The sequence below is a fragment of the Coenobita brevimanus genome, chromosome 97, assembly GCF_032717465.1.
Source record: "Coenobita brevimanus isolate Jiangsu-jjx chromosome 97, ASM3271746v2, whole genome shotgun sequence".
NCBI lineage: Eukaryota > Metazoa > Arthropoda > Malacostraca > Decapoda > Coenobitidae > Coenobita > Coenobita brevimanus.
Window position 1 is genome coordinate 18816132 of NC_137050.1, and position 9830 is coordinate 18825961.

Here is a 9830-nt window from a genome sequence, read left to right on the forward strand (position 1 = left end):
AGGAAAACGAGGAAAGTAGCTTTCAAGCAAGCATCCTCCAAACAAACAAGTAAATTTTGTTGTTTACGGTAAAGCGATAAACTTTCAAGCAGCCACTGAAAGGATCAAGCTCATAAAACCAACTAAAACATGTGCGAGCAAGTTGCCAGGATAGTTTTTGCTGCCCCTGAGTCCAGGATCCTGGCTGACTAAATGTTGACGTGGTGCGATGTTGTGAGGGGAAGGGATGTTGGGGTCAGTTGGAGTCGGGGTGGTTGCTGAAAGAGGAGAGAGAATGGATTGAGGAGATGACGGTGCTAAGAGGAATGGTGAATGAAGAGAGGGGAAGCAATGGAATATAATGGGTAAGAAGATGTTCAGGGAAAGGAGGGATGGTGAGCTAGGTACCGCAAATGCGAAGGGGGTGAGTCATGTAAAAAGGAGAGGAATGGGTTGGATGGATGGGGTTTTCAAGTTACAGGTAATAAAGATTGATGCAGGTGTGATATCCTGACGTCCAGGGATGGGATTTGAATAGTGATGGAATATAGCCTCACTGAACTTTGTAGTCCCTTCTTCTCCTCACACAGACATAGTTACTGACTCTTCGAGTCCTGGAAGCATCGTTATTATTATGCTGGTCCAGTTTGTTAATTTTTCCTCTCGGTTGTATTCTTTTCTAAATTATTACACACCTGAAACACACACCTGAAGCTTCAGCGCTGTGTAAAACCAGGTATGGTATCGATTTTCCTGTACCCACCTGCACAGATAACTAATATTACTGTTTAATTTTTTAGATTCATATTTTAAATTATAGAGTAATATGGTAAAATTCGGTGTCTTGGCCGTCTGAAGTATCTCATGTTCATCAGTGGGAGGAGATAATATGAGAGGGAGAATGGTGATCCAATATCCTCCCCTTGTCAAGGAGGTCTTAAGGAAAGTTCGAGAGAAATCAGGAAGAGGTGAAAGAAAAATTATAAGAGAACGTGGACAATTCAGGAAGGAAAAGAGGAGTTTTGTATATCATTGTGAAAATATTGTGGAGACTCGGAGACAGTTTCAGCAAGGAGTACACAACAGGGTGACTTAGCCATAACCATAGTAACCAGTATTACATCCTGGTATTGTGTGTTGGAAGAGAGTCATGGAGGTGGGAGAGATTGTATTTCACACCGAGCGATCCAGAAAATGCTACACTGCTAAATAGGGTAGTAGGATATAACACCGGCCAGAAGCTCATTTCATTAAGCTTTTGAGCGAGATGACGAAAATATTCTCTAAGAGATGTGAAGCTGGAAATAGATTTTGTAAAAGGCATGATTTTAAGAATGAGTTGGTAATTATCGCTTGTAAGATTAATGAAAGACGTCATGCGTTTACTTCTCTCCAGCTCGCATTTTTTTTCTTTTCTCGACATCATATCCTCTTTCATTCCTCTCTCCACCGCCTTTCTCCTTCCACCCTTATCCCTCCCTACCGTCACTTCTTACCTTCTTCTTCCATTTTCGCCCATCCCTCCTCTCCATCCTCACCTCATCAAGCCTTCCTTATTGGATTATTTCAGTGCTTTTTGTAGTCACGCTTTTGCTTAATAGTGTGTTCAAGGCAATTACCTGACCTTTAGTCATGTTGTCTCGGAAACTAAACACTTAGCCCCATATAAGGATGTGTCTTTGCTTGGAAGTGGCTGGCTTGCACATGTCTTGATCTGTGTGCAGCCGTAGTACTGTACGCTTTCATACCGTGTTTACTTGTCCTTGGAGGTAGCTAATGCGGAGTACTTTGACACTGTTTTCTCATTACTGGTGTGAAGTGCCTCATTCCTTTCTGTGCACACGAGTGTAGATGGAAGAGGGTGTGTGAAAAGTTGTTCTGTTGGTGTGGCAGATTTTGTGATTAAGAAAGTTGTTATATATTTACCTTGTGGAGAGAACCTCAGTTGGATGTGAAAATGTGACAACTACTTCAGTACATCTGGTTCGAATGGGAATCGATCTCAGTTCATGATTCGGTAAAACGTGAAACGCTCTCTTGCTTAGTCACTGAACCACGAAAAGACATCCCAGGGATTTTTTTTTTTTTCCAAAGCATTGCACCTTCGTACATGAATGTTTTTATTATAGTTTTATGTCATACCAAATACCCTGCCTTGTAACCCCTGATAACCAGTGTTACCATATGCAGCAATATCTCGATCAAAATATGAATATTTATCTTATCTGTACATGATACACATTTTAGTACACTGTGTTGTACGAGTATTGGGCGAGCTAATGTGTATCATGTCAGGAATGAACAGGGGAATTACTTTACCCTGTGACCTTTACAATTCAATGCTTTTGTTACGAGAGGGAAGGACGAGTAATTGTGAAAGGTAAGGAGTAAGAACAGGGAGGAATTGAGAGGAGAGGAGAGTAAGAACAAGCGTGTGAAAATGACGAAAAACGGGAGCGAAATCCTTTACTAGACAGTATAGTACTAGAAAGAGAAAAATGATGCTTTGTTTTTCATGTACGAGGATGAGAAAGATGAGGATTGGCTGTCAAAATATATTTTCTAGTTGACTGACATAAGTGTCCGTCAAATGAAAAAAAAAAAAAGTGCATAGCAGTGAAATTGTTCAAAAGTCCTTGCAGTGGGATGGGGTGCCTAGCCTTGGTCGGAGGTGGAGTGGCGAGGGAAAGGTGGCGGAAAAAGTGGACAAGGCAGAGAGAAGAGTGAAGGGAGGAGTGGAGGAAAGGTTGTGGGTTGGATGAGGCAAAGGAAAGAGTGAGGGAGGAGAGGCTGTCAATTGGATTGGGGGAGTGGAGGAGAGGTTGTCAGCTGAATGAGACAAAGGAATGAGTATTGGAGAGGTTGGAGGCCGGGTAAGACAAAGGAAGGAGTGGGAGGAGGGGTGAGTCGTGCTTGCGTGCGTGTGTGTGTGGGGGGGGTGTCTATGCGTCCGCCCATAAGCGTGAGGTGTTGCCAGAAACCTGTTTTGGGGTAAAAAGGGGACGTGAATTGGTAGAGCGTCTGTAACACCTTTTTTTTTTTTTTTTGACAGTTTTGTGTTTCTGTTGCATACTATGTGTGAAATGTGGTCATTGTTCACGTGTTGTTTTTGCATCATGAGCGTTACTGTGTTATTGGGAGAATATGTTGCCGTGAGTATGTAATAACAAAACAAATGCACATATGACTTATAGTCTGTGAAGGAGAATGAAATCAAGTCCGAAGTGAGCAGATTCTTTGCACTAAATCGCACGTGTGCCTGAACATTATTCTGCTGGAAGGGTATTTGGGATTGAGTCATAAGGAGAAAGAGTGGAACCAGGAGGAGGATTGGAGATGCGAGGAGGTGTGATGGAGCTGAGGAAGGGGGAAAGGGGGTGAAGGAGGAGGGATCAAGATAAGCGAGATGGGATGGCGCTGAGGGAGGAACGATGGTTATGAAAGGAGGAGCGATGAGTAGTGTATGAAACTGAGAGAAGAAGAGATGCAGGTGACGGAGGGGTGATGGATCTCGGGGAGGAAGAATGGTCCCGCATTTAAGAAATGTTGAGTTGTGGAAGGAGGTAAAGCCAGAGTGAGGTTATGTAACACAGAAAACTTGTTACATGAAACTGTACATGCATTAATTTCTTTTATTGGTGTTACTCTTGTCGCTCATACCCGCATTTCTTTTCAGATGGGTTTGTGAGTGGCTGCCAGAGGGAAATAGTGAGCGTGTGAAATGAATGCAACGCTGTGACAGGTAGGTGGCCAACTGGTGGGCGTGAAGGGGGGTTACTGGAGGAATTCCAGCGGTGGTAAAGTGGCTCTCAAAGTGAATGGCGACACAGGAGGTGATTCGACTCACTGATGAATTAGTTTATAGAGACATTAATGCCATGTATGGCGGGATGTTATTCTCAGCAGTCCTGACCTAGACACACTGTTCCCTTCTGATCAGACCCGTGACCCGACGGTGGCCATAAGAAACAGAGGTGATTAATGCTAGTTTTCAGCATTTTTTTTTTTTTTCAGTGAATGGCAAAATACCTCATACAATTAATTATCTGACCTCTTGGATATATATCATTCTAATATACTGCGTTGTTAATTATTTCCAATTAAGGTAACTGTGTTAGAAGAATCTGTATGTTACGTCTTTCACAAGCGTGGGTGAAAGACAGGCGACTTTCAGTGTAGCTTATCCTAATCTGAAGCTGTTGCATAAAATTTTTTACTACTGACAGTAAAAGCAATATTTTGCTGGTGCTGAAAGTGGGAAAGTTAGTGAACTGATGTTGGGGAAGTTGCTGATATTCATGTATTCTCTGTGTCTTCACACACACACACACACACACACACACACACACACACACACACACACACACACACACACACACACACACACACACACACACACACACACACACACACACACACACACACACACACACACACACACACACACACACACACACACACACACACACACACACACTCTCTCTCTCTCTCTCTTTCTTTCTCTCTCCCACTCTTTTCATCCTCTGTTATGCTCTCTTATTCAGTTATTTCAATTATTTTCACATTTTCATTCAGTTGTGCTATTTTATCTTTCCTCTTCCGCATGTTTTGTTTTCCTTCTTTCTTTCACTACCTTCATATGATTTTGTAATGTTTTTCTTTCATTTTCGTGTATTTTATGCCACGTTATATGTTGCATGATGACAGTTTCAGAATAACAACTAGTCCCATATTACTCTCCTTGGGGCGTAGGTTGTCGAGGCTAGGCAACCATAGTCCAGGGCATTTTAGGATTCGAGACCAAACCACGCCCCTGGTAGCATTGTATATACTAGAAAACCTCCAGTCGCTCTTAGGCTGTGTGAACCCTAGTACAGTCGTCACTCAGGCTGGTTCGATCTGCCGCTAAATCACTTATATGATGGAAAAATTATCTCGTTTTCATTCCTTATTTGTCCCATTTGTGTGTGTGTGTGTGTGTGTGTGTGTGTGTTAGAATTTTGCATTTATCTTTCTGTTGCTGCTCTCCCTTTCATGTGATTCACCTCGAATTATTTAACAATCATCTCACTTTTTGTGTTATCGTTATGTGGACTTACCTTACTCATTAAAGTTTTTTCCGTACCATCCTGAGTTTCTCGCTGTCTGGTCTGTAACGTGTGCGTCTACCATTCCACCTGACGGGCAGATTCGTAATAGGGTGCATTGGTATGTCCTTTAGTTTATTATATTCACAATTCTCAACGCGTACCTGATCGCTTGATGTCACATATCTACGAGTCTACCCGTCCATTAAGCAGTTGGTGAGGCAAGTAGCTTCTCCAATGATAAAGAATTGTTCCATGACCCTGTGGATCATTTGCCCTTCAGGACACATAAAAATGCAAGTTGAACGTGTATAGTAAAGCAACCTGCCCATGTCAAGTGTGTGCAGTGAATAGTTAAAGTACACACACACACACACACACACACACACACACACACACACACACACACACACACACACACACACACACACACACACACACACACACACACACACACACACACACACACACACACACACACACACACACACACACACACACACACACACACACTATACCTTCCTCCTTTCTCTTCCTCTCTAGTCGTGACAAACACCTCTCATAAGCTTCCATTCCCCTATCTTCACACTCCCTCTCGGCCACCATTTCCCATCTCATTGCCTCAATTCCTTCTCCTCCAGGCCTCTTTCCCCACAGCCCCCACTCTCCCCAGCCCCGCAGTCCCTTTCCACTTGTGTTGTCGGCGTCGTCAAAGTCCCCGTAAAAGATTTTCATTCCGGGAGACCTGTGATGTTCAGACCCGGCCATTTTTTCCCTCACCCTCTCGTGCCTCACCTTGCCTCGCCCTTCCCGTCCTCACTTTGCCTCACCTTCCCCTGCCTCACCTTGCCTCATCCTTCCAGTCCTCACTTTGCCTCACCTTCCCCTACCTCACCTTGCCTCACCCTCCCCTGCCCCACCTTGCCTCACTTTGCCTCACCTTCCGTCACTCCTGCCTCAGACTCCGTCACTGCCTCACCTCGTCTCACCATCTTCTCTGCTTAATACACTCTGCCTTACCCTCATCTCGACCTCATTGCGCCATACCAGACCCCCTCCAGCATCTCACCGTGCCTCACACCAACCCACGTCTTCACTCCTCCTCACCTTTGCCATACAGATTCAGAATCCGTATACTAATTTTTTAAGAGTTAAAGATGAAGAACAAGTTTCATATTTTGTGTTGCAGCAGCAGTGAGTTGAGGTTACAGCGCACAAACACAGGCGTTGTTTGGCTTTTGATGTGTACACAAGTGACACACACACACACACACACACACACACACACACACACACACACACACACACACACACACACACACACACACACACACACACACACACACACACACACACACACACACACACACACACACAGATTGCTGGCCGTGAAAGGAGGTTTGAAGGTGAGGAATGAGGCCTTTTTTCATAAAATTGTTGACAGGCAGTATATGTAGGGAAGGCATGGAGAGTGGAAGTTAAACGAGGAGAGAGAGAGACTTGGAGAAAGGAATAATAGCAAAACGGAAGTGGAAATGGGGGAACAGATGCATAGGCTGTAATGTATAAATGACAACAATTGAACAATTTTTATGGAAATGAGAGGGACCAGACAGATACCACACAGATTGTCTGCACCTCGAGTATTTTCTTGTACATACCTGCACACCAGTCAACGGTGCTGGTGTTTTTACGCTACTGTCTTATACTGACTTACACATTAGTCGCTGGTGCTGAAGGATCCACATTACTGCCTCATGCTAACCTGCGCATCATTTTCAAAAACAAAAAAAGCATGTACTCTCTTAAGGATCCAACAAAATAGTTAGGACTATGCTGCCGTAAAGTTTATTCATTTTATGGCGAACAAGATATGCATCAGTATAATATTAATCAAGGGTAGGTTATATAGATATTAATTCATAACTTTTTTATCATTATCTGAAACCAGTGGTGACCTCGAGGGTGACTGACATCCACTTGAAATTTGTGATGGTGTATGATCGGGCTGTCCAAAGGCTGACACAAACATGTATACCAGTGATGAAGTTTGCGCACCAGTCGTTACCCTTGACGCATAACTGACAGTCGTGCAAAGTATTGTGTTGTGGAGGTTGTGTGTGTGTGTGTGTGTGTGTGTGTGTGTGTGTGTGTATGTATCTATCTATTCAGTATATAGATAGGTAGATAATCAGATAAAATCATTTCCAACTGTTAAAATTGTGCGATTCTTAAGTTATTATGATAAACAGTGAGCATGAACTATCTGATGATGTATCAGGGATACATATTGAGAAAGTTATTTGGGGTTTGGTATACCATTCTTGGTCACGCTGAGGTTGGGAGAACAGTGTTATATGTACTGGGTATCAAGGGTACAGATGTTGGCCGTACTGGGGTTTGTAGGAGTCGGAGGTACAGGTGTTGTCCATTTAGGTGTAATATGAGTATAGACAAGTATTAGCACTAGCGACAAGTGTAGAAAACGAGTAGGATTACTGATGTATGATGAATGAAGGGAACGTTCACCAGCAGTGTCATCACCTTGCTTATACACTGGCACACTGCCCTTCTCAGCACCCAACAACCAGCATCCCATCCCTTGACGAGTGCCAATTAGCCCCTCTCAGGCCCCAGTACCTTTCCTCACATCTTAGTGTGTGTACATCATTACACTAATCACTCCTCTTTTACAAGGGCATACTGCCTGTTTCAACCGCAACCACCCCACACTTACCCTTAGTGAGTATCCACCATACGCAGTCAATACTAAACACCCCTCCCTTCCCTTTAGTGCATGTACATCAACACTGACGCTGTCATCATCCCACATACACGCTGACACCCTGCCCCCTCTTAGCCCCATATACTTGTATCCTTCAGCTCCCCTTCCCATCTTCTTAGTGAAGAAAGTCCAGAACACAGTCGTCACACATTGGCACATTACACCTCTCAACCCCTCTCGTCTCCACTCTCTTGTTTGCATCACAGAATATTTTGTGGGGGCGATTAGGTTGTATTGTACGAGTACTGAGGAACCCCAGGCCAAGGTATGGTGGGAACTGCACTGTGAATCCAGGCATGTGTGTGTGTGTGTGTGTGTGTGTGTGTGTGTGTGTGTGTGTGTGTGTGAGAGAGAGAGAGAGAGAGAGAGAGAGAGAGAGAGAGAGAGAGAGAGAGAGAGAGAGAGAGAGATCTACCTATTTATTTATGATCCCAACTTACTTTTTAGTGCCATGCGTGGTGAACCGGCCATCACAAGAGCTGTCGTCCATATAGGGGTAAATAAAGTCTCTGAATTGAGTCACGAACAAAATAAGATTAGATAAATTATAGTCCATTCAGCCCGCTTAAGCTCAGAAAAGTATTATTATTATTATTTTTTTTTTGCTTCCCTCACTCCCCACTGCAGTCTTGAACCCAGAACCAGGAAGGTTTAAGAAAATGCTGAAGAAATATCGAGTTGGAGTAATTACCCTCAGTATAGAAATTACCCTGAGTGTAAATCCTGAAGTAACTGAATCTGGCGACAGGTCTGCTAAGTGCCAATTCAACAGACTTAACTATGGCTATGAAATCCCAGCAAATAAAAAATTGTGCTGACATGCTTACTGAAAGCTAAATTTGTTGTGCTAACTCACATGCTGACAAATGTACCTCCCGAGCACAATATTAACGTTCAGCTTATACAAAGTAAATTGAAATGCAAATCTAAATTACAAGTGTTCTCTTTCTTAGCCAAGCATAGTATCAAGAATGTTTACTGCCAGCACACTGATCGGTTTATGCCGTAAATTATGGACAACAACAACAACAGCAGCAGAATATTCAGTTTGCTTGGACTGAAGCTGTTTATACACACACACACACACACACACACACACACACACACATATATATATATATATATAAAATTCCACATATGTAGAAGTGTGAGAGATGGAGTTAGTAATCATGAGTGAGATTGGATGGGATCATGTCAGGTCAGGTTGGGTAAAAGGTCACATGTAACTTAAACGTATTTGAGGGACAGAGGTCGTAGGTAATATAAAAGGTATATATTTGATGGACGTGTGACGGTGTGTCTATCAAATATACAGATAGGTGGGAGTGGGAGGGTGAAATTGCTTGACTGTTGGGAAGTGGGAGAGTGGGGGTAACATAACTTAATTGAAAGGAAGGCAGAAAGGATTCTGTGGATGAGAGTGAGGGAGATTGTTAGGGAGAGGGGCAGACAGTGTAAGGGAGAGAGAGAGAGAGAGAGAGAGGATTATATGGACGAGGGTGAAGGAGACAAGGAGGGATAGGGGCACATGGTGGATTACATTCCCAGGTGGTAGTGTTCACTTATTGAGGCACAGCTGTCCGGTTCCGTGATGACAGCAAGCCAGATGAGAGTCAGGAGAGTGGAAATTGGAAGGAGGCTTGTATGGAGGAGGAGGCTAGTATAGAGAGAGGCAGGAAGAGGCTATGGAGTGTGGGATCTACAAATTCTGTTGGAAGAATTAATGGAAAGTCAGATGGAGGGAGAGAAGAAGAGGCAGGTGGAGGGTGACAAGGCTGGACAGACATTTTTCAGAGTTAAATTAGTTAAATTATCAGGTCAGAGACATGGCAGTACTTAGTGTGAAAGCGATTATAATTTTGCCCTATTCACATTTTGCTTCTCCATAGTATCTGACAGTTGATTTCCATTCATTTTTTTATTCGTTCGTTTATTTCATTTATAAAGGCTCCAAAATGCTTGCATGCATCGGCCTTAGT